General features: G+C 48.5%; 1 protein-coding gene across 1 annotated transcript in view; it reads right to left on the reverse strand.

Moving 5' to 3' along the window:
• Positions 1–26,648, reverse strand: part of RDH5 (retinol dehydrogenase 5) — a 144,362-nt gene that overhangs the window by 76,847 nt on the left and 40,867 nt on the right. The gene's annotated exons all lie outside the window — the stretch shown is intronic.

The following is a 26,648-nucleotide window of genomic DNA, read 5'->3' on the forward strand; positions in this document are numbered from 1 at the left end:
GCCTTAATGACTTTATCACCGGTAGCCAAGCATTTATGACTCCACCGCTTGGTGTTAACGTCATAGCCAAGCGTCCATGCTTCTTCACTCGGAGACCAAGCCATCATGCCCTCATCAGTTCATGACCCAGCCTTCATGACATCATCACTTGGCGCCAAAGCCTTTATTATATTCTTGCCAGATCAAGCCTTCAGGGCACTTTTATCACGTGACCATGTATTTAAACATCATCACCCAGTGAGCAAGCCTTAACGGCATCAAGTCTTAAGCGCCTTAGGGCCTGATTACGAGTGTGGCGGTCCTGGAGCGCCCCATTGCCAGGGCCGGACTGAGAACAGAAACCGGCCCTGGCAAACTGTTCAGCTGCACCCCCTCCCCCGGGTGAGGGGGAGTGCAGCCAAGCTTTTTTGCGAGGGCCGGTTTCGGACGATTTTGATATCGGTGGCCGATATTGCCGACCCCCGGTAACCAAAACTGCCCCCAGGGGCCCAAAACCGCCCCCACCCTAGCGGCATACCGGGGAAACGCCCGGTGCTCGCTATGGCCAGTCCGGCCCTGCCCATTGTAGGACTGCCAAACTCATAGGCAGACTGCCCGTCAGATTAGGAGTTTTCTCTTGGTCTGGCGGGTGGTCCTATTGCGTTCCCACGGCGGTGCCTATTAAAAATTCACCGCAATGGGAATGTCAAAGCCGGTTCCTGCACGGCATCGACTGTAAAGTTCATGCCGTGGAGGAGAGGGGGAGCATGCAGACAGGGAGGCACACCATGTGCCCCCCTCCTTCATGCATCCCATGGCCCTGAGGCAACAGGGGACCCTGTGGTCCCCCTAAGTTTCCTTACCACCGCATTTTTATTGACGGGATCACCGCCATTGAAAGTGAGGCGATCCCTAAACTTCAATTATGCTCAGCAGTGCCGCAGCAGCCCGACAAGCACATTTAGGCCTCTGGTGCTTGCGGTGGTCCTGTGGCGGTCTCACTGCCGTATTCATAATACGTTGGGCGGACCACCACCACAGGTTCTCACTTGTAATCAGGCCCTTAGTGAACACAGCTTTATCGTTCGATGTCCAAGCCTTCGTTACCTCATTATTTTGTGACATAACTACTCATTGATGAAGCATTCATGACATCATCAATTAGTGGCAACGCCTCTAAGACATTCTCACTTGGGAATCAGGCCTCAGGACATCTTCACTCAGTGACCAATTGTTCACAAAGTCATCTCATGGTGACTAAGTTGTAAAGCAAAATTCTCTTGACTTCTCAGGAACCTGAGCCAGGGGAATATGTGACGTTATTCCGCAAACTATAATCCCGCATACCATGACCCATGTACCCCAAAACCCAAACCTACCCCTGAACCCTAAAATACCCCTGCACCCCAAAACCCAAACATACCCCTGAACCCTAAAAATACCCCTGTACCCCAAAACCAAAACCTAGCCCTGAACCCTAAAAATACCCCTGTACCTCAAAATCCAAACCTAGCCCTGAACCCTAAAATACCCCAAAACCCAAACATACCCCTGAACCCTAAAAATACCACTGTACCCCAAAACCCAAACCTACCCCTGAACCCTAAAATACCCCTGCACCCCAAAACCCAAACATACCTCTGAACCCTAAAAATACCCCTGTACCCCAAAACCAAAACATAGCCATGAACCCTAAAAATACCCCTGTACCCCAAAACCCAAACCTAGCCCTGAACCCTAAAATACCCCTGCACCTCAAAACCCAAACATACCCCTGAACCCTAAAAATAGCCATGTACCCCAAAACCCAAACCTAGCCCTGAACCCTAAAAATACCCCTGTACCCCAAAACCCAAACCTACCCCTGAATCCTAAAATACCCCTGCACCCCAAAACCCAAACATACCCCTGAACCCTAAAAATACCCCTGTACCCCAAAACCAAAACATAGCCCTGAACCCTAAAAATACCCCTGTACCCCAAAACCCAAACCTAGCCCTGAACCCTAAAATACCCCTGCACCCCAAAAACCAAACATACCCCTGAACCCTAAAAATACCCCTGTACCCCAAAACCTAGCCCTGAACCCTAAAAATACCCCTGTACCCCAAAACCCAAACCTACCCCTGAACCCTAAAATACCCCTGTACCCCAAAACCCAAACCTAGCCCTGAACCCTAAAATACCCCTGTACCCCAAAACCCAAACCTAGCCCTGAACCCTAAAATACCCCTGTACCCCAAACCCCAAACCTAGCATTGAACCCTAAAATTACCCCTCTACCCCAATACCCACACCTAGCCCAGAACCCTAAAACACCCCTGCACCCCAAAACCCAAACATACCCCTGAACCCTAAAAATACTCCTGTACCCCAAAACCCAAACCTAGCCCTGAACCCTAAAAATATCCCTGTACCCCAAAACCCAAACCTAGCCCTGAACCCTAAAAATACCCCCTGTATCCCAAAACCCAAACCTAGCCCTGAACCCTAAAAATACCCCTGTACCCCAACACCCAAACCTAGGCCTAAACCCTAAAAACACCCATGTACCCCAAAACTCAAACCTAGCCCTGAACCCTAAAAATACCCCTGTACCCCAAAACTCAAACCTAGCCCTGAACCCTAAAAATACCCCTGTACCCCAAACCCCAAACCTATCCCTTAACCCTTAAATACCCCTGTACCCCATAACCCAAACCCACCCTTAAAATACCCCTGAACCCCTAAAACATATACCCCAACACCCCCAAACTAAAACCATATACTTACCTTAAACTTAAATTTTAAAAACATATGCTTTTACCATTCATGCATTCACAACACATTTCGTTGTAAAAGCATGCGTGGTAAAAGCATATAAAATGTAATGGTATGCGTTATAAAAGTATTGCGGAGTAAAGGTACTTGCGTTGTAATGGTATGAGGAGTGAAGGTATGCGGAGTGAAAGTTGCAGAGTGAAGGTGTTTTACCGAGCCAGGGACCCTGGCTTAAGCAATTTTGATGATTTGAATCTCAAATACAGAAAGAAGCATTCATTCCACAAATACAAAAATTATGAAATATTTTAATTTATAATTAAACAAATATACAAAATCAAATATTTCCCTTTGATGGGAAGGTTGGGGCTTTTCTAAATTCAACTAAGTCCATTCATCATCCATACTGTATTCGGTTTGATGCATTTGCACTACTCCCACAAATCAATTGGAGGACACCAACTTAATTTTAAGCCATCAATTTCACAGTCCTTCCCATTTACAGAATGTTTTAAAATGTACAGTTCTACATTTTGCTTCTTTATTTATATACACTTTATTAAACTGTTAATATTTAATTTTCTAAGCTGTTGTGGACCCCCTGAGTATGCGTTGCGGAACCCCAGTAGTCCCCGAACAACAGGCTAACAACCGCTGCTGTAAAGTATCACTTGGTGTGCAAACATTAATTTTTAACTGATGACTATTTTGTCGTGCAATGCCAAAATTGATGACAATATTTTAAACCAAATTCTTATTGTAACATACATTAAAAGCATGTAAAAAAGTACAGGACGGGCCTAAATGCTATGAAAATAATACGAGAGGTTGTCTTGGAATGACAGCATTTTGGTGAAGTTAGAAAACATAAATATATTATGGGAGCAACTATTTAATCAATCTGCACCGTAGGAAGGTGTTGGACTTGGCCCTTCTGGCAGGTTCACCCCTAAACGTTTTGCTTTTAATTGTGACTTGGTGTTAGTGATTTTTGGCTTCTGGGCACTTAAACCACTGTGTCCCAGGGTAAAGTGCGTGCGTGTAGTGAGGTTGGCCTGACCTCCCTTAGGAATGCATGGGGAATGTATGTGTCCCTGGTAGTTCCTGATGCGTGGGGAGTGCAGGTGCGAGTTTGGTATGTGCGAACTAGGGTGATTAAATGCTGCACGATGATGTGTGCGGCGTTAATGTGTCTAGAGTGGAAGTGCCACTTCTAGAAGTTGGCATGTCTGTGTAATTTATGTGAATTGGCTGTCTGGCTTGTGATTGGCTGGAGCTGGCTGGTGAGCCTGGCTCCAGGAGTCAGGATGGGTCTGCCCCGGTGGTGAATAGGGAGATTGACAGCCAGATGGGTGGGAGGAGTGCACCTGGGACCTGAATAGGGCTGGGCTTTCCCTACACAACACTGGCTCCACCCCCTGTGGTGTGTCTGATGTCCCTAGCCTGTGCAGTGAATGGGGAGAGGTGCTGAGCACAACAAAGTGCCCCAAAACAGCTGCGTCTGGTTTTTCCCTTAACGCTGCAGCCTGGACAAAAAAATTATGTGTATGAAAAGGGGCTGTGACCCCTTGCAAAATGTTCTGTTCCTGATCCTATCCTGAGGGGGGCCTGCTGCTGGGCGCCAGGAGACCTGCCACTGGGGACTGCCTCCCTGCCTGGAGGGCCCTGTGAGCTGGCCCCTGGGCCTAGCCTTTGACCCCCTTTTTTCTTCCTAAGGACCATGTTCCTGAACTTTGACCTGCAGCGCCTGGGGAGTGCTGGACTCCCCCTCCAAAAAATTGCACGTGGTGCCACTGGTGCAGTGATCCCTACCTCGAGGGATTCCCCGGTGTGGGGATCCCCCTTTTTGCTTATTTTCAAAGCAGGTGCCCACCCTGCATTTTGCCCCGCAAGTTGACCGAGTTTGGCGACGCGGGTGCCCACCCCGCTTATTTGCCGACTTTGTAGTGCCTATCACGGGTGCCTACCCCGTTTTTATTCTTCATTTACCGGGTGCCTACCCCGGATTGCTGCCGTGAGCTGCTTTCCCCCCTCCAGGCCGCCGCGCTGCCTGCGACGACCCGGAAGTGCCCCCGCCAGAGACCCGGAAGTGCAGGCAAGCCAAAGAGACAGGAAGCGGACGGGAGCCCACCCGCTCTCCTTTCCCCAGGAGAAGATTGCCTGCCGCCTAGCCGCTGGGAGCCTCTGAGGCTCCCCAAAATGAAGCTGCAGCCACCATTGTCGAGGGGGGCCGAGGCGCATTGTCGGCTCTAGGCATGAGCGGATTTTGCGGATTGGCAATCCGCGAATTTGCGGATTTGCAAACTCGCAATCCGCAAAATCCGCGAATTCCCGCGAATTTGCGGATTTTTTTTTTTTTTGTGTTCGCCCGTGTTTCTGCCAGTTCGCGAGGGTTTTTACAATTTCGCAATTTGCGAACTTACCTGTCGGGTCGCAAGTTTTGCGAACTTGTTGTTTCTACGTGTCCAACCTGTTTGGGACACTCTTCTTCATCACTGCCACTCTCTGTCACCACTGCCACTCTCTGACTACTCATGCCACCCTCTGGCCCACCCATGCCACCCTCTGTTTCATCACCACACCCTCTGGTTGTCCAGTGTACATTATTTTTGGCAAAGCAAAGCACACCTTCCCTGCCTCAAGTGACCTGAATTAATTTGGGGCTGATTAATGTGTCACAGAATATTTTTTTAGCTGGCACCTGCTTCCTTAGTGCGCCCTGATTAGTGATCTTTTGCACTTGCTAAGTGCTTTCATTGTTGCAAAATTAGTTACAACACCTGCCCTGCCCCAACTGACAATAATGAATTAGGGGCTGATTAATGGATTTTAACTTCCAGCCTGGCTCCTGCTTGTCTCCCTTAGCTGTAATTCAGGACCTTTGTGGCATATGTGTAACTATTCTGAGGTTCAGAGCAGGGTCACATAATAGTTGCAACTGGCAACTGAACTCTGGAGGGGCCCCTCAGGAAGCACTACAGGAAATGGCTACTAATGATGAGCCTGAACTTTTGAACCTGGTAAGTAGTTACTTTCAGTTTTGCTAAAATCGTATTTCTGCAATTTCGCACTTATTCGCGGGGCGCGAACTCACGCGAACAGTGCGAGCAGTGCGAGCAAAATCCGCTGCTCGCGGATTTGCGGATTTTTCAGGAAATTCGCAAATCTCGCGGATTGCGGATTTCCCGAAAATCCGCAAAATCCGCGAGCGGAACGGATTTTCCGCCCATGCCTAGTCGGCTCCGGCCCCCTCTGCCTAATTGCCCCACCTGCAGCCTCCGCGCACTACCACGGTGCGGGAAAAGGAAGGTCCCGGCCGTCCAAGGAGTGCTGTGGTCCGCGAGGCTCCCCGAGTGTAGGGAGAGCCCCGCAGCCCAGGAGGAGAGCCGCCCCAGGCAGCAGCACCGGGAGAGGAGCCCCCGCCACAGGTCCGGGTGAGTGGGGGCCCGTTGTGTTGATTTGCCAGAGAGGGGGGCGTCGGGCACATTGCCGGTGTCTGCCCCCCCACAGTAGTGCTATCTTTGTTCGGGGCCAGTCTTTGTAGAGGTAGAGCGGCCCGGCTGGCAGCGGGCCGCTCCCCCAGAGAGGCTCCTACATCCCGGGAGCATTTTGTATTCGAGCCAGAGAGGCTTCAACGTCAGGGAAATTGTGAATCTGGAGCCCATGAGGCTCCCACAGGAATTAGGCAGCAGTTGTAAGAGCCCACTAGAAGGCTCTCAGGGTGCATTTCGTTTCTAGAGCCCCCGAGGCCCTTGAGGGCCCAGTTGTGGTTCATAGCGCCCACGAGGCTCCCACATTGTGTTTGGGGCCCTACTGTTCATTCGGAGCCTTACAGAGAGCCAGGAGGCACAATGGTGCCAGGCTCAGCCCTACAGCTGCCCAGCACTTAGTGGGCAGCTGCTTCGTTTAGTCCTTGCGCAATCTTTGCCCTGCCTGCGCAGCCAGCCCAGACATTCAGGACATTGGGCGTTCTAGCCCCTGGGAGGCCAAGTTGGCCTGGGGACCGTTTATGTGCTGTGCCCTTGCATGGTGTACATGTTTTTTTTCCCTATGGGATCTTTTGCACAAATGTGATACCTGCCTAATGTGATTTCTGAATCATTTGTAATGCTTTTTGCCCTATACCTCTCAATGTATGTTTATGCTTAGGAGGTTGTTTTTCCTAGTACAGGTTGTGCTAGTGAGTTCCTGATTCCCTGTGTGATATTTGCCTAAGGTGTTTAGGATTGCGTAGGTGGTACTTACCTTTTACCAGTGGTTACTGGTTGTGTGCTACATGTGCTATTTGGTGCTACAGTTATTATATGTGCTAAGTGTTATTCCTACAAAGTGCTAATTTTACCAAGTGCGAGTTCTAAAAGTGCTTATTCCTGACAGTGGCCCATGTGGCCCTGTCCCATGTATATAATCCCCTGTAAATTCTGCCCGTGCCTATGGCACATTGTAAAGTGTGTGTTTATTATCTAATGTGTTTGGTATAATACAAAGGCTATTTTTAACACCTTCGATGATCATGTGCTCATGACGAGCTGAGCTCGTCATGAACAATGGGAATCAATGATTGTCAGCATAGAGGAAGAATACCATCAGCAGCGATGGTGTTATATATAACCTTGTGTGGAGTTTCCTTTCCGGTGGGCCTTGGGTGTTGTTGCCGGGTGTGTGGAAAATTAACTCAAACTTGGTGAACATTATCGGCGTCATCTTGCCCCTTTTCAAGCCCATTCGTGCGCGTAAGCGGCAGCCATTTTGAATGCCATGGCCTCCCTGCCCCTTGCTGATAGCCAGCGCGTCTCTCTCTCTCTTAACCTCGCAAGCATCCCCCCGCACACTGACAACCCCCGCTCTCTCATGCCTTGGGTCATAAACCCCTCTTCAGCGCAGCTTCACCACTGAATCCCATCCTGTTCCCAGCGCGACACCTCCCCTCATTCCTTTCATGGCCTCAGATCCTTCTGATGCAAACCCCCTTTTCCTGTGTCCCCGTTTGTCTTCCTTGTTCCCAGGCCGCCACCTGGCCCTGCGGATACTGTTTATTACCCCGTACAGTAGGAAGCTTCCCCTCCCCATCAAAAGACCCCCGAATCGATCAAAGCCCCCACCCCATGAGATCCGACCAACCCCATGCATTCCGTGAATCGGCGGAATGCCCTGCTGTGCGACAACCATCACCTGTTGTGACCGGGGTGGGGAATCCAACTGTAAATGTATGTGGGAACGGGTCTGAAGGGGAGATTCCGAGGATGTTCTTTCTAATACTAAAGTGTTGCGAGAATGTGTTATGTGCAATAAAGGTCATAAACCCTAGTATAAGAGGCCAGGCCTCAGAGATGTGGTTAGAGCACCTCGTGACGATACTTGCTGTCTGAATTGATGTGTTCTCCTCCGGAGAGAATAAAATCCTCGTTTCCTGCCTTCCAGTCTCCAGCGCCTGCTTCTTCATTGATTAATATTGGTGGGTCATAGAGGCGATACCGCCGGGCAACATAAAAGGGTCTTTGGTTACCGGTTGTCTTTGGAACCCTTTTTAACAATTGGCGTCCCAAACGTGGGGCCCATCAGCGACTCGTGGATCCAGTGGGAGAGGTCCCGACGACAGAGTGAACGACTGCAACGATCGGAAGGTACCCTGTCCGATAGACCCTCGTCTGACAGCCGATCATCCGAACTTCACTGGTTCCGAACAGACCTCTCTCGAGTGATCTGCGGTCCTGACTGGGAACCATCAGGAGTGCCACGAGAAGTACGAAGAGAAGAGGACGATCGGGCGCTGGATTCGGAAGACGAGAAACTGTCCATGCGGTCCGGGTAAGGTCGTGTAAACACGACGAATTACGAAAGTGATAGATAATTGAAAGTCATTGATAATTGTTGAGAAAATACTAGTATTACTTTTTGTTAATTTATTGGAGATTCACTGTCTACAAACGGAGAAACAACAGGCTCTCCCTTTATAAACAGCGAAGGATAGGTACGCACCCGTCGGACCTATCTTTCTCCCCCACTGAACAATTGCCCCTTCCCCCCATTGATTAACTGTTATAGATTGTTTTCTGGAGATTCTCTGTCTGCAAACAGGGAAAAATAGGTCCCCTCTTTACAGATAGTGAAAGGGTAGGTGACGCGAACCTTTGCGAGCCTACTGTAGATAGGAAATAGGCCAGCAAGATGTCTTGGAAATGTTAAAGGGAGGACTGTGGAAAATTAACTCAAACTTGGTGAACATTATCGGCGTCATCTTGCCCCTTTTCAAGCCCATTCGTGCGCGTAAGCGGCAGCCATTTTGAATGCCATGGCCTCCCTGCCCCTTGCTGATAGCCAGCGCGTCTCTCTCTCTCTCTTAACCTCGCAAGCATCCCCCCGCACACTGACAACCCCCGCTCTCTCATGCCTTGGGTCATAAACCCCTCTTCAGCGCAGCTTCACCACTGAATCCCATCCTGTTCCCAGCGCGACACCTCCCCTCATTCCTTTCATGGCCTCAGATCCTTCTGATGCAAACCCCCTTTTCCTGTGTCCCCGTTTGTCTTCCTTGTTCCCAGGCCGCCACCTGGCCCTGCGGATACTGTTTATTACCCCGTACAGTAGGAAGCTTCCCCTCCCCATCAAAAGACCCCCGAATCGATCAAAGCCCCCACCCCATGAGATCCGACCAACCCCATGCATTCCGTGAATCGGCGGAATGCCCTGCTGTGCGACAACCATCACCTGTTGTGACCGGGGTGGGGAATCCAACTGTAAATGTATGTGGGAACGGGTCTGAAGGGGAGATTCCGAGGATGTTCTTTCTAATACTAAAGTGTTGCGAGAATGTGTTATGTGCAATAAAGGTCATAAACCCTAGTATAAGAGGCCAGGCCTCAGAGATGTGGTTAGAGCACCTCGTGACGATACTTGCTGTCTGAATTGATGTGTTCTCCTCCGGAGAGAATAAAATCCTCGTTTCCTGCCTTCCAGTCTCCAGCGCCTGCTTCTTCATTGATTAATATTGGTGGGTCATAGAGGCGATACCGCCGGGCAACATAAAAGGGTCTTTGGTTACCGGTTGTCTTTGGAACCCTTTTTAACAGGTGCGTGCGCAAACGCTTTACACATCGCCTCCGGGATAAGCCTGACTGCTCGTGCCAAGCTATCAAGGGGGTTAGCAGGGGTTATCTTTGGCGGGTGACTTCCTTGCCCTGACGTAGAATGGTGGTTTCTGCCTGGCTTTGGCGCAAGCCTCAGCCAACCAGAAATCGCCATTTCTAACAGGAGGGAAGAGAGAAAGTGTTACCGAGTTTTAGAACAAAGCAGGAGTGGTGAATTTAATCAAAGATATCCAATTAACTTTCTGGAATGTGGCTCATTTACAGAGAATTTCACTTTTTCCACCAATTTTCAGTGCCTGTGTTTTTTTTTAGATTTCCATTTGCGTAAGACCATCTTTTTGGAGAAGGTGAGACTCTCAGATCAATAGCTTTGTATAATATTCTACCTTATCTCGATTAGATAGACTGTTTTGGCTGATGGAAGAAGGAGATCCTTTTTCTTTGGGCCAATAAGAATCATATTCTCCTGTGGGATGCAATAGAACATTCGATATTTTTTACCTGTTGTACATATGCATGCCTACTAGAATGAAGTCGTGTTTTAACAAAATTATATTTGATGATTGCTTTTTAAATGTAAGTTTTATCGAAAACACATGGCCATCCCATTCAGATCGCATCATTTTTCCTTTTTTCTTTCTGCTTATGATAAAAGTATTTGAAACAAGCATTGACATTGTCAATAGGTCTGGCCTTGGCAAGCTGGTGCAATGGTTATTTTCATTTTATTCTTTTCTGATTTTTGCAGACAGATCCCACAGAAAAATGAAAGGAATAAAAAAAAAGAAAATGTGGCATCTCCTAAATGTGATGGCAGTAAGCTTACATTAACTGTTTACACTTTTTTTAAATCATGGTACGTAATTTTAATACATCAGAACGGGTCCTTCTAGGAAGTTACCTCACATCATTTTTAGGTCTCACCTAGCGTTGGAGCGCGCATGTGCTTCTCGCTCTGCGAGGCGTCTTGTAATCGATAAGATTTCTGAAGGAGACTTAAAGCCCCGCTCATTATTTTCATTTGCTGGCGTCATCATTTATGGTAAACGCTGGCCTCCGATTGAAAATGAGGCTTCTATGTTACCGCCCGGTCTCCTTTTGGCCCCACTCACCCAGACTGAATCTTTTACTCGCGCCGTGACATGGCGTCTCTTAATTAGCTGCTAGGCATATTTTTCTTGTATTAGCACAATGGCAACGCCCTGCAGAGAAGCCCTCCGTTGTGTGCTCTTTGGCAAAGGAGCCGCATAATGCAGTGGTAATGCGCTCTTTGTGACCCCCACCCCCTTGTTTTATTTGTCTCTCCCCACTCCCCTCCAGATGTCTGTTTATTTATATGTGATTACATAATGCAGCCCACCCAAGGCTCGAACCCTGTTCTCCAGCTCCAAAGTCGGCAGCGTTATATGTTGAGCCACCTCCTCACTTCGATTCTCTGCACCATTTGTAACAGATTCTACATGTGATGTGTTGATTTTAAATTATATATGCTGTACAACTTGTAAAAGGCAAAGGACTAGGCAAAACCCATCATGACTGCAGTTTTTCGGGAGCAGTAAACGTTTGCATTGCACATTTTTTAAGTCGTAGAGAAAATGCTGCATCACAAGCTGTCCAGACACTGTAGCTTCAGGGCACACTGCACTTGTTCTCCACGACTTTTGTGACGTCTCTAATGTTCTTAAATCTCCTGCTAGAGTCAGCATTTTAGGCACTCCTGTTTTCGCTGTCCTAAATTGGTACATGGATGAAACCGCGCGCCTTTTTCCAAGGTACATGCGTGGCAGGTTTTCTGCTTAAACATCACGCGTTCCGGTCCATTATTCAGTAACCCGGGCTATAATGAATTATGATACACACGGTAAATCCTTCCGTGGCTGGTTTCTGTGTGTGGAGACGAAGGGTTTGGGGTATTTTGTAGTTTGAAAGACATCATTTACAAGTGCATTTGGAGTCCAGAATGACTTTAGAGGCCAGTTAGACACAATTGCAGATGTGGCTGGAATTAAATGTGCGCGCTTTAACAGAATATTCACCTCTAATCCCTTACTACTCACCGAAAAAGAGCTTCCACAGGGTATTTAGCGCGATATAAATACAATTGCATATTCCACATTGAATATACTGCCGGACTGAAGGAGTAAAGTGCCTGATAGGATCGAAGAGGAGCTGTTTACCGCTCGCTGTTGTGACTGAGGGGTGTATGTGTGTGTGGGAGGGGGCAGTGATTCATCACTTGGTGGTGAATAGCATAACATCTGAACACCCAGGGGCACCGATCTTATTACTGATTTTGTCACACTCTGCGATATAAATACAATTGCATATTCCACATTGAATATACTGCCGGACTGAAGGAGTAAAGTGCCTGATAGGATCGAAGAGGAGCTGTTTACCGCTCGCTGTTGTGACTGAGGGGTGTATGTGTGTGTGGGAGGGGGCAGTGATTCATCACTTGGTGGTGAATAGCATAACATCTGAACACCCAGGGGCACCGATCTTATTACTGATTTTGTCACACTCTGCAGAAAATCGGTGCAGTGAATTCACAAAAAGTCATGCAGGTTTGTGCATGCGTTAGCAGTTTTTGTGCAGTTTCGCAGTGCAACAGAAGTCCAGTGGGGGCGGAGTCCCTCTCTGCTGTGTTCCGCAGGGTGCCACCTCATTGGGGTGATAAGACCCCAGTCTTCCGTCTCCAGCATGAGGTTTCCGCGCTGCACCGCTTTGGTGGCTGCCCAAGTGCGTTTCTCGTAAGACCTGGGCGCTGTACCTCCCGCTGCTCTCGTGTGCTCGCTCGTCACACTCGGTTTGTCAGAGGGGTGGGTAGGTGGGATTTCATCAAACTAAACTACGTGTGGTGTGAGTGCTGGCATTAATTGGTCACGGGGCTTCTCCAGCTCACAGGCCCAAAGGCTACGACGATCGACCCCAAGGTTTGGACAAGCATTTGCAATGCAATAGGTCTCAAATGTATGCAGTTTGAGCTATTGGCATTGTAAATGACACTGCCCTTCATTTATGTTTTTGTTTTCAAAACATAAATAAAAGGCATTGTACTTTACAATGCCAATTGCTTAAACCTGTGTAAATGCGAGACCTATTGCATTGCAAATTCTTGTTATGTTTGGGGCCATAGGGAATGTCTCAGGCACCCCCCCCCCCCCACCCCACCCCCCGGCCCCTTTCAGGTACCTCGGCGGGAACCAGCAACACTTTTATTTTTTGGTGGGAGCCCCAGTGCCCGCCAATGGGCGATGCTCCCACCTGGCAGAAGCAGTTGCTATGGCTTACTTCAGTTAAGCAGAAGTAATCACAGTTTCCCTGCCCGCAACAGTGTGGGCAGGAAAACAGAAGTGTGCTCTAACCCGGTAGGAGCATTTTCAAAGCTACTACTTGGTGGGAGCACACTTCTTTCCCTGCCCGTCCTCCTGCAGGAAGCAAAAACCACTGTGTCCGTGTGATGGGCTCCCCAGGAGAGTTAACAAGCCAGCCCTAGGGAATGGGGTCCCCGGGGCCTTGTAAGGCTCAGGGAGGGAGGGGCAGGCAATCTCATCCCCTTTGGTTATTTTTTGTCCCTGAGGATGGAGACTCTGGACCCTATTTGGGAGCAGGGAGAGGGGATGTGTGCCACTAAAACCAAAGTGTCTGGCCGCAGGGGATGGGGTCATTGGGGCTGCTGCAGGCTCAGGGACGGGAGGCACATGCACCCTCCCCATTAATATATTTTCAGAACAGGGGGATGAAGTCCCTCAGGGCTCTTAAGGCTCGGGAAGGTAGGACGGGTGCCCCGCTTCCCTTTTTGAGTAATATGTCCCAGTAAATGGGGTCCGCAGGGCTCATGTCTGTCTTGGGGGACTCATGTCTGCCCATCCCTAAAGGAGATATAAATGTAAATGCCAACAGGCATAAACATTTTGTTATATTAGTCATGATCCAGTAGGTGGCTTGTAGGATTGCAATTTTTAAAAATTATTATTTTGCTCCCAGACAGTCCCCGAGAGTGCCTCGAACCGTACCATTCAATTATATTTGTGGAGTTTGATATCTCCAGAACCTCCAAACGGATTCAAACCAAATAAAAAAAAAATACACACTTTCTTGGCCTGCAAAACTTGGTGTAATTCCGTTCATCAGTTTTTATGGTAGTGCTTCTTTTTAAAAAAGTCTATGGAAAATTCAAGGGATTTTGCGTTTTAGGACTCCCCCCCTTTCTGTTATCTCTAGTAACTTTTACTTATGCCCTAAAGCAACTATAAATCCCGCCCTTGCAAGCACAGTTATTTACCACACATATTACATCACCCATGACATCATCTTTAATATCATTGATAACATTACTGTAACATGTGAAATTGGATAATTCATGACAAGACTGTGCATGGCGGTTGTGCAAGTTATAGTTACTTAAGGGCATGAATTATAATGAGTCGAGATACCTATACCTGGTGAATTTCAGTCTGTTTTGTGTTTACAAATGTATATTGTCACTGAGATTTTCACCTAACTATAACACTAATTTAACATTTGTCTTTTTTATTGAATTTCAAAGGTTTTTGTCAATGTAAAGTAAGATATATTTACAGTTCCCAACTATAATGTCACTTTAACATTTGGCTTTTTCATTGAAATATGTGTGTGTGTGTATGTGTGTGTGTGTGTGTGTCAATATATATATACAAAAAAGAAGTGATTCAAACAGATGGACTCACCAAAGAACAAAAATATATTTCCACTACAACGTTTCAGCTTCCGACCTTCCTCGGATAGTACAAGATGGTTTGCTCAGTGTGGTCATAAGCAGTGCATTGCGGGGGATTAAGTTATGGTTAGCTCATGTAACCATACCTGCTGAATTTCACTGGTTTTGTATGAGTGAAATCTGAGTCTAACTATAATGTCCCTGTAACCTTTGTTTTTATCAGTGAATTTCTATGTTTTTTTAATTCTATTTTCTAACTATAAAGCCCCTGTAAACCTTTGTTGTTTTCATTGAATTTCTATGGTTTTTGAAATTCTATTTCCTAACTATAACGTCCCTGTGGCCTGTTTTTTTAAGTGAATTTGTTAGATTTAAAATGTTTGATTTCCTGCATGTGTGTGAGTGCATGAGTAGCTTAGTAGGTGCATGATGTCTGAGCAGGTTTGTAAGTGGGTGTGAGAGAGTATGAGTGGGGCTGAAGGTGGGTATATGAGTGTCTGGGTTTGTGAGTGTGTGTATGAGTCTCTGATAGGGGTGGACGGTAAACTCCGCGGAGTTTACAGAGTTTCACCACTCCGTGCTCCACTTGGAATGCGGAGTGCGGCAAAAATTCCGCCAACCGCCAGTGGACAAAGTTTACTAGAGCACTCACTCCTCGACTTCATCTCCCAAGAGTGGTGTGCCAGGAGGCGCATTTGCAGAGTGGTTGTACAAGGGGGTGGGGCCCCCGATGAGGTCTGAGCAATCCCTCTGTGGGGGACATACTTGTGGCAACAATAGTTGTTCTTGTCCCCTAATGACCCTCAGCAGCCAAGGGGATTTCATCCCCCAACAAGAGATGCGGCAGGAGGTGAGTTTGCAGAGTAGTTGAGAAAGGAGGCAGGGCCTCCGACGAGGTCTGAGCAATCCCTTGTGGGGGATTTGCTTTTGGGAAAAATAGGGGTTCTTGATCCCCAACAGCACTCAGCAGCCAAGGGGGCTTTTTTCCCAAACTACTAATGCACCAGGAGGCGAGTTTGCAGAATGGTTGAGAAAGGGAGCGGGGCCTCCACGAGGTCTGAGCAATCCCTTGTGTGGGATTTGCTTTTGGGAAAAAATAGGGGTGATGTTATTCCTACCCTTCCCCCCTTTTCTTTTACGTAAATGTTTTTTGTGGGATTTGGCTGAAGTTGAGTCCCAAGACGGATTCCAACACTTCCTAGTTGAAGTGTTGGCAGACAATCAGATCTCACCATGAGATCTGTGCTTAGACTCCAACCAGATAGCCTTATTTGCTTTCCCTTAAACTTCTCAACAACCGCTGAACGGATTTACACCAGACCAAAATCTACCATCCTGCCAAATTTGGTGTAATTCCGTCCAGCGGTTTGGACTGCTGTCACGTTCAAAGTTCCTATGAGAATTAACAGAGGAAAACATATTTATTTCAAACACCCTTTTTTCTTGGCCCCCACTTGACAGATCACCCCAAAACTTTCCATGCCCAACAAGACTCACTACGACACTTTTTTGAGAACATTTCATGAAGATTCGTTAAACTATGCCAAATATAGGCAAGGAAACAAATGTTTTTCTATAGAAATATGGTCTTAACTATAATTGCCTACTGGCGACTGCCAGTAGGTGATATACAAGGTTATATACCTACTACATATATTTTTAGAGAGAGGCTTGTTCCTAGTTGCCACTTTGCATTGCTACATCCAAAAAGAGATAAAATGATGGCCCTCTTACCAAGAAGCTAAAAGTGCCGCTCCTGCTCTCTGGCTTAGAGTGTTGTGCAGTTGTCGATGGCGCACGACTTGTCTCCTTCTAGTGATGCAAGGCCGTCTTGTGGCTGCACTGCTTGCCTCATCAGAATGATTTATTCAAGGCCATCCTGTGGCTTGAGTGATTGTCTCCTCAGAGGGATGCAAGGCTGTCCTTTGGCTGCAGTGCATGTCTCCTCAGAGGGTTTTATTGAAGGCCGTCCTGTGGCTACAGTGCTTGTCTCCTCAGCGGGATTTATTCAAGGCTGTCCTTTGGCTGCAGTGCATGTCTCCTCAGAGGGTTTTATTGAAGGCCGTCCTGTGGCTACAGTGCTTGTCTCCTCAGAGGGATGCAAGGACGTCCTGTGGCTGCAATGCTTTTCTCCTCAGAGGGATTTATTCAAGGTCATCCTGTGGCTGCAGTGGTTGTCTCCTTAGAAGGATTTATTCAAGGCAGTCCTGTGGCTGCAGTGCTTGTCTCCTCAGAGGGATGCAAGGCCGACCTGTGGCTGCAGTGCTTGTCTCCTTAGAAGGATTCATTCAAGGCCGTCATGTGGCTGCAGTGGTTGTCTACCTCTGGCGACGACTTCCTTTGGTTGCCGTCAGGCGCGGTGCGTCCATTGGGGCGTGGGGCGGAGCCCCCCCGCCCGCAGCTCCCTCGGCGTCTTTGAACTTAAGTAAACTGATTCAGTTTACTTAAGTTCAAAGACCTGAGGGAGAACTGACAATCATGTCAGTCAGCATGACGTGGGATCGCCCACCCCTTCAGAGTCTGAAGGGGGGGGGGGCGGTCTGGCGTCATGTTGACTGACATGATTGTCAGACCAGTGGGGGGCAACAGGATGTATGTTGTTACAACACATACTTTTACAACGCAAGCCATTACAACAAAACTTTTACAACGCAACATCCATTATAACGCATTCCATTACAACGCATGCCATTACAACGCATTTCACAAAACTACCTTTACAACACATTCCATTACAACGTATACTACCTTTACAGCATTCTAACTCCATGGGGTGCAACAGTAGGGTAAGTGTTGGATAGTGTAAGGGTACTATGCGTTGTAATGGTATGCGTTGTAATGGTATGCGTTGTAATTACTTTTTTTGTAATGGCATGCGTTGTAGTGGTATGCGTTGTAGTGTCATGCGTTTTAATGGTTGTGTTGTAATGGCATGCGTTGTAATGGATGTTGCGTTGTAAAAGTTTTGTTGTAATGGTAGTGTGTTGTAAAAGTTGCGCTGTAAAGGTTGTTTCCCGGGGCAACAGGCAGCAGTACAACACAAGTGCGCATGAGTGGGGACGGAGGGCACATTTTCACACCGTGCCCACTCATGCGCATTTGTGTTTGCGCTTGTTTGCGCATGCCCATTAGGAGCCTTTCAGGCTCCTAATGGGCGTGCTGCGGGCGAAGAATAGCCGTGCCGTAAGGCAATCCTGGCGCTGTTGGCAGCGCCAGGATTGGCTGAGAGGGGCTGTAGGCGCCAACGGACCCAGGGCGGCGCTGACCTGCTCAGGACCTCACCTCAGGTAGGATTTAATTATTTTTTTTATTTTTATTTTTTAAATTTTTGAAAACCTTTATTCAAAACAGAGCACACAGCTATTCAGCCTGACATCCCGGAGGCAAGGCAGCATGGGTAATAGGAGAGAAATAGTGCAAAAAGATCTAGACATAATCATCGAAGGTTATTTTTATATTAAGATGAAAAATTCAACAAAAGGGCGCCCGAGGGCGCGAAAATGGCAATAGAGTCAATGTGAAGCAGGGCGTCAGAGACGGGTAGGGGAGGAAAGGCAGGGAAGTGAACATCAAGGAGAAGATGCCAGAATGGGAAGGAGGGGGGGGGGGAGAACCAGGAGAATGCAGTACATCAGAGCTCAGTTGGCGTTACAGGTCAGGGTGACACATGATCGTGCAGGTTGACTGATTCAGGTGGCAAGCACACTTCTCCCCTGTACTCATTCCATGCCCCCCAAATTTTATTCCAAGTTTGAGGTCTCCCTCTTGCCACATAGACTGTCTTCTCCCGGAACATGCACCAGTCCATGTTGGCTTTCCACTGTACCACCAGGGGGGCCGTGGACGCACCCCACTTCTGAGCAATGTCCCTTTTGGCCACCATGTTCCCAAGGGTCACCCACCTAGTCTGCGCAGCGCTGTGGTCAGAAGGCTCCCATACGTTCAGAAGGCATCTACGAGCTTCCGCGTGGGCAACCACGCCAGTAACTTCCTCCATGACTCGGTGCACTCTCCTCCAGTAGGAGGCTATCACGGGGCATTCCCAAAGGATGTGCAAGAAAGTGGCGAGGGCTCCGCAGCCTCTACGGCAGAGACCGTCAGGCGAAAATCCCATGCGCATTAACCGGGGCCCCGTCATATACACCCGGTGCAAGATCTTGAATTGCACGAGGCGAAGACGGGAGGAAATTGCAACCTCCTTAGGGGAGGAAATCGCGCTTTGCCAATCTTCATCATCAAGTTCAAGGCCATCCGCCACCCACTGGTCCCGCAAGCTAAGGAGGAGATCTGTGCGCACGTTGATCAATTTTTTATATGAAAGGGAGATTGCGCTGTCCGGCATGTGCCCATCCAGTATCCTGTCCTCCAGAGGGGAGCTCTCAGGAATATCGCCGTCCGGCGATGAGGCCGAGAGCAGCGCGTGTCTCAGTTGAGCGTAACGGAAAAACTCCGTCGCACCCAGTTGGTATTCGGTTTGCAACTGGGGGAAGGTCTTAATCGAGCCCCTGGAAAGCATGTCTTCAACTCTGCTGATGCCGATGAGGTCCCATTTATCAAATCCCTTGGTGTGCCATAGTCTACCCAGGATGTCCGAATCAAAGAGGGGAGTGAACCTAGTGAGTCTGCCTTGCCAACCTTGCGCCTTAGTGACCGCCCGCCAAGTGTGGACCGCCGTCCGTGTAGGGCCCGTCAACCGTCGGTCGAAGGACTTCGAGTATAGGGCCCGATAATAGTTGCCATCACCCAACAGCCATCTATCCATGGCATAGCCGGGACTACCCGCAGGGCCATAGAACCCGTGGTTGAGGGCAGCAAGTTGAGAGGACCAGTAGTAGCGGCGCACGTCCGGGAGGGCGATGCCACCATCGTACCATGGAAGCGTGAGTTTGTGGATGGCAACACGGGGTCGACCATCCCAGAGAAGGGTCCGCAGGAGGCCTTCAAGGTTTTGAAAGTAGCGCCCTGGGACCGGGTCTTGGGCGTTTTGCAGGGCGTACAAGAACCTGGGCAGGGACATCATCTTAAAAAGCGCGGCACGGCCAAGGAGGGAGAGCGGGAGCTTACGCCAGCTGTCCACATCACGCTGTAGACGCTGGAGAGGAGGGAGTAAGTTGAGGTCGTATCGCAACTTGGGGTTACCAGAGATGTAAATTCCCAAGTACTTGAAGCCACGTGCGGCAATCTGAATGCTGCAGCCCCTGGGAAGTCGTGGAGTATCTCCTTTAAGGACATATAGGGACGACTTGGCCCAGTTTATAATCAGACCAGAGTACCGTCCGAAGAGTCTGATTACGTCACAGGCCACGATGAGGGACCTGCAGGGGGAAGTCAAATAAAGCAAGATGTCATCGGCATACAAGGACACCCTGTCTTCAAAACCAGGTGCCCAGGTAATACCGTGTAGGTCAGGATGGCGATTTAAATTTTTTTTAAATGTATTTTAATAACCCCCGCGCAACTCCCCTGCGAGACACCCCCCCGATCCCCCCGCGAGACACCCCCACCCTGCGACACCCCCGCGAGCCGCTTTTAAGACTGCGTATTTGGTGGCAATCACTTAGCCCACAGGGTTGAAAAATTACAGGCTATGACGTTTTCAGTTTGTTTACGAGTGGTATTTCCAGGTTTTTAGTTCCCTTATATGTGACATTTTAATGCATTATATCCGACATTTTTCACAAGCAGAAGAAAGTAGGGATGTTAGAAATCATCAATTTTTTTGTTTTGTTATGTAACGTTCTTAAAACACCTAAAACGCAACTGACTTGTTTTGCAAAGTTGTCTTAGTGTTTTAAAAAAAAAACTGGCTAAATATATGACGAGCTGGCAGGTAGATATATGGCTTCCCTATCCCTTCCTGTCACTACACACTGAACAAAGAGAGAAATGTGGGGACAGACACACGAGAACACAGTTTCCCCCACAAATATTATAGTTCTTTGTGAGCAGTGCACCACATTTTACCAGAATCTCAAAATCTACAGGTGACATATGCTTTCCAATCTTCCTGTGAAGCGAAACACGCAGGGAAAAAGACTATTAAAAAAGTACAATATTCCTCCATTTTTTTAAACTTTTAAATATGGTTATAAAGGAACAACATTGTGATGCACAGTGACGTCAATCGCATGCGACACCGTTTACAGCCACATAATGTTCCGTACAACTGAACGAATCTCCCAATATTAACACTGTAAATGTATTTGAGCTTGTAAAGCGCACTGCTACCCGTAGGTTTCCTGGCGCTGTATAACGCTGGGGAACCCGTCGTGGCTCTCCCTGTGGGATGGTCCCCAAGGTGGAGCCAGGCATCCCCGGCCTCAACGCCGTTGTCGAGATTAGGCAAGCTAATGCCCAGAGTTGCCGAGTGGGACCCCTGATTAGAGTAGGCACCGAAGCGAGAATTATCGAGACCGCTGACCCAAGTCCACAACCTGCCGCGTCGGGAATTGAACCCTGGTCCCGGGCCGATTTCTGCTCCCAGGTCTGCCGCCTCTAACCAGTGAGCCACACTACACTACTATAGCTAAATGGTTTGCTTCAGCACTGGTTTTATGAACACATTGGCAACTGGAGCAGTAAAGCGTGCAGCACAAGTCTTTTTTTGCACCGCATGTCATTTGAGAAGATTTTCTGTCATGTATTTAATTAAGTGGCATGCAGCGGGAACAGTGCGGACGAGCCAGAAACAACTGGGTCCTTATTTGTAGCTTATCGGGTGACATCCAATTTTGGCGCAAGGCTCAGATTATTATTATTATTAATATTTTTTTACCTTACAATGAAATTATTTTACTTTTCAGTAAAGGTAAAGTGAACGAGTATTTGGATATTTAAAACATTAATAATGATATACATGTGTTCTGGTTTGTTGCACCCTTCTTTCCGTTGTGATTGTGAAAGCGTCTAACCGGCTGTCGGAGACATACTTCATGAGCAGAGGCGGATCCTCCATGGGGGCCTTTGGGTGCCGCCCCACTGCTTTCTCGCCGTGCGAGAAGGCAGAAACAAATTGTAGAGAACTACCATTTGTTTCTGCCTTCTCGCACGGCGAGAAAGCAGGAGTTCCTTCTTGAGAGAGTGGGAGGGGTTACTCGAGGGCAGGGGGTAGTGGCTTTCCCCACTGTTGTTAATACTGCCTGTTTGGGCAGCCTGAGAGGCTGTCCAAACAGACAGTAATAACTGTATTATAATAACAGCGGGCAAGCCGCTCCCCCCTGCCCTCGAGTAACCCCTCCCACTCTCCCTGTTCTCTGTATGCTGCAGCATACAGAGAAATCACGTGGTGTTGGGGCAGCCGGCCGAACCAATCACAGCGCTGTGCTGCGGTGGAGGGGAGGGAGGCTGCCTGGCTTCCTGCGTGACGAGTGACGAATTCAAGAACAGGAAGGCGGGTTCGGGACGTCTGGAGTCGCCACGAACTTGAAGGCGGGAAGGTAAGGAAAGTTACGTTTAGACTAGAGCCTCCGACTATGGTGACCCACGCACTTTTTATCTGCCTTTTAGGACTGGTTAATGTAACGGTCTAGTGTTTCATTTTGCAGTTTGCATCTGCTTTGATTCTCTAAAGGTAAAATCCAACATGGCGCGAAAATTATACACAATTCCATATTTGTTTCTCAGCACGAGGTGAGAACTTGGGCTCAGCCGGAGCCAGAGGGAAGATAGATGTATGTTGCTAATGCGGACTTTAACTTGCTCAAAAACTAATTTGACACACCGCTATATCACAGCAATAGCGGCGCTATGAAGTTACCGAAGCACTGTATTAAACACTCCATGGCGGTGTGAGTTGAAAAGTGTGCACACTCACCTGTTGCGCGAGCGTTTGGGGACTGGGGTATTGCTGAGCACTAAGTTGTCTCTCAAACCGTGGTGCTGAGAGAGCGGGAGCACAAAGCAGGCTCTCAGTGTGGTGGGCATTGCACTATAGTGAGTGGACCCGAAACCACTGGTGCTGCGAGTTTGTATCACAGTGAAAAGTGAAGGGGGGCAGCATATGCTCGTTTTATTGCCTGCTCACCCGTGCTATGGAAGGACAGGCGTTTCAGTGTCTGTTTAAGGACAATAATACTCGCTGCGGTGTGACATTAATCGCATGCTGTGTTTGTTTATTCAATGACATTAATCTCACGCTCGTTCTTTTTGTTTAAAGACATTAATCTCGCGCTGTGTTGGTTTCCAGGAGTTTAAGCCTTGAGAACTTTGAGTGTTTTCCTTCAGCTGTGAGATTGCAGCCGCTGTTTGCAGTGTCCACAGTTTGCACCAGTGCGGTTTGTGCTCTCACTGCTGGTCTGTTAAAGGGAGGGCTGGAGGCCGCTTGTAGCATTAGATACCAGAAGGGACTTCTGGCCCTCCATCCCCGCCTCCCACCTGCCCACATAAACAGACTTGGTGTGCTATTCAGGCAGCCCGGTGGTCTGTTTCAGAATACTTTTACTTTAAAAATCGCCATTTGCCAATCCTTTTCCAATTTTCTTTTGAGAGGAGGACCCAACCTGTACCCACTTTCATTAGCTTTGCTTGCTCACTTCGCTTGCTGTCATGCCCAACTTTTACGCCCCACTGTTTTCAAATGTCACCAGCCGCCACTGCTCATGAGGTAAATGTTTGTGACTTGTATAATATAATGAATGGTAGGTCACAAGTGTGCGTCCTGGCATCTAACAAATTGAGAAGTTTATATTGGGTCATGGCAACACCTGCAATCTTCCCCCTGCATTAAAAATACCTCTGATTGTCGACAGAAGCTCCTGGCTGCAATGAAGCAGATGGACAAGGGAGGGGTGCGGGGGGAGGATGGACAAGTTGAGAGAAGTGAAAATGTTCCAGGATTCGACTGGTGCCCAGGGGCTTGCCAGTGTCTAGAAGGTGGACTAAAGCAAAGCTTCAGAGGTTGGTCCACTGTGGACTAGACACCAACTGATGCGTCTTATCGTGTTTCTTGACTTCTGGAATTGGACAACAAATGATTTCAAAGTGTGCCCAGTCAGACCGTGCACATTTTAAAACCATTTATTTTGACATTGGTGCAGGCACCTGGCACTTGCCTCCCGCTGTGTCCTCAACGGCCCGCCACTTCTCTCCTTGTACATGTGAGTGACATTCTTTTACCGAAAGTGTGAGACTTTCAGTGAGACTCTCGTGAGAAAAACCAAGCAACAAAGTCTATGTAATCAGAACATTTCAGAAGTTACCCCCTTTTGAGCAAGGAGAAGCTCTGAAAAGGCTTTGAAACTGAGGCAAAATGTCTGACATGAAAGATCAGTAATCTTATTTATTATTAACAAAGGCTACTGATTTCTCTGCAGCACCACAAGGGTGTAGCATCAGTTGGCACCTTCCTCCACCAAAGTGTATTCCAAGATAGCTCATGAGTTCAAACCCTGCTGTCTGTGACCCTTTGCACCATTATGATGTTGAGGGCCACCACCACTGCGCGTCTCAATGAGATGGCTACCTAGGTGGGGCGCCGGCTGCAGGGATCAGTGCTTCTCTTTATGTCAGTGTCAATTGCTGACTTAAATTGTTCTATATCTACTGTTGAGCAGACTGACACATAGTGTTAGTACAAGTCTGAGACTTGTGATGTCAACAAATTACTCATCACCAACTTTCACGCCCCACCACTTCCAAAAGTCACCAGCCACCACTGGTTGCCGTGGTTATCCCCTCCTACTGGTGCAAGTCCTTTAGGATTCTAAACTGACTGTTTCCTCATAGCTACACGCTTCCTTCTTGAGACTGCAGTGGTGACTTCCTGCTGCGGCGCGATGCTCTTCCTTGGGATCCAGGTCTCAGTAGCCTCCTTGCAACGCGAAGTCCTCATAAGGTCGTCACAGCGCTGTAGCCTTGGGTCATTGGAGAACGGAGTGATTGTCACCCCCGTCAGCCCTACTAGCTGAAAAGCCTCTTCCGTCCTCCGGGTGGTGGGTACGACTCCCCCGCGCGCCCATCCGTTCCATAATACGGGGAGGTGTTAGGGTGTTAACCCTGAAAGTAGTGAAATAAGCCTCTTACGTCCCGGGGAGCGGCGGCCCACGACGCGGGGTTACAGGCCTGGAATGTGCTAATCTGGGATTTGCTCTAAATCCCGGCCCTGCAAGTGCTGAAAAGGCGCTGTACACAGGGATACAGAGACAACGTCTCACGCCCCGTGAAAGCCCCCTCGACAACAGGCCGGGGAGGACGGTTGCCTGCGCATACCTGATGCGACAATACCGTGGGACATGGGGCCCGAGCCCTGCAAAGGACACCCGGCGCATGAACGCGTGTGCACCTCAAACCCCTGTGGAATGCACTCGCGCACCAAATACCCTATAATCTGCATGTATGCCCCTCAAAGCTCTTGTGGACTACACTGCTGCACTTTATCGTCCGCACTTGTTCACCTACGTCTTACGTCATGCCCTTAAGTCTGTGGTGCTTGCAAGGATGACAGGCCTGCACTTGTGAGCGTCTAAGGTCGCTCTAGTTCCCGTCTTAGGTTGCTGGCCTGCACTGGTTAACTTCAAGGCTACGGATACCTGCACACACCACGTGACACAGCCGGGCTGGCCATTCTAGCCTTTTCCCGGTGGGCGAGTGGATAGGAGGCTGTCCTCGCAGCAGGATAACCTACCAAGGGCCAAACATGCCCCGCAGTGCCATTTTAGCCATGGCCTCCTGCAGCGTGGAACTCGTTTTTGAACAATTTTGCCAGGTATGATTTTGGTTTGTAGGTTGGCCTTGCATGGAGGCTGAGAAGAAGGTCCCGGCGCCCACTCAACATTCAGTGATTTGGAGCAAATCCTACTTAATCGCCCCCTGCCTACAAAAAAATGAATATGTCCGCCTGTAATGCAACTGGTGCTCATGCAAAGCGCTCCAACACCTTCGGGCGAGTTTGCGCTACATAAAAATGAAGAGAAAAAAAAGACATTGATTCCAGCACATGTTTAACTCTAAAGTTATGCTGCAGGCTGTGCACACAATAGGCTGTGTTTCCTACACCGGTACAGTTCAACATCTGAACTCTCTGGACTTGTGCACCTGAGAAGGGTGCCCTAGGCTTGTTCATTGGAAGGCCAGGCAGTTTGTACTTGTGCACCTTAAAGGCTGCCATGCCCGCACTTGTGCACAGAGTAGCCGCTCGAATGCACATCTCCAATGTGTGCACGGCGTGCACCGAGAAGACTGCAGAGACTCATCATGTAGCTGCAGGACTGCACTCACACGTTGTGCGCAGTCAGCGGTGAGGCCTACCTTAGTGTACCTTGAAGGCAGGGGTGAGAAACACAAACAAGCATTAGCAAAGACAACAGATAGGCCTTTTGTTAGCTTTTGCGAATAGTTAGGCAACTTTGTGAGTGTTTTTAGCTCAGTTTGCCACAACAGACAGGGACCAGCCATAAACGAATTAGCCTTTCCCTGCGCCCCCTTCAGCGCCTTGAAGCTTACACATACTAACCGGGAAGCCTTTCTTCTGCTCTGACTGCTCTGACTGCTCTGGGGTCTATGCACGTGCTCCTCAAAAGTCATGCAGCCTACACTTGTGCATGATGTGGGCCGTACGGCTGACAATTATGCACAACTAAGGACACACAGCCAGAACTTGTGCACAACAATTAGGCTATCTGGTTTGCAGCTGCGCAGCACAAGGTCAGGCACTTTGTATGTGTGCACAACATAGGCTGTATGTTCTGCACTTAGTAAAAATGCCAAGAAATTCTGAGTTGTTTGCCTGAGGGCCACGCAGCCTATACACAGAAGGTAGTTCATTGTGTTCTTGTGTACTTCAGTTTAGGGTGCCCGCTTGTGCACCATGAAGGTTGTGCAGTCTACCCTTGTGCACTTTTAATACTACGTGGCTGTCACTTGTGCCCTAAAGTCTGTTACTTAGTTATCGAAGGTTATGGGGCGTACGCATGCACATACGTTCAAGGGGTGGAGACTGGACATGGTTGAAGTACTAGGAAACGTTATGACACTAGAGTGGAAGCCAGCAGGCAGTGCTTAATTTGAGACAGTGGTTTCCGGTGGGGGCAACCGACACTCATTTTTGGGGAACAGCACTTATATAACTGATCAGATATTTCGCAAGAGATAGAAAAAAACACACAATGGAGAAAGCAGTAGGAAGA

Source organism: Lissotriton vulgaris, chromosome 1_1, assembly GCF_964263255.1.
Source record: "Lissotriton vulgaris chromosome 1_1, aLisVul1.2, whole genome shotgun sequence".
NCBI classification, from domain to species: domain Eukaryota; kingdom Metazoa; phylum Chordata; class Amphibia; order Caudata; family Salamandridae; genus Lissotriton; species Lissotriton vulgaris.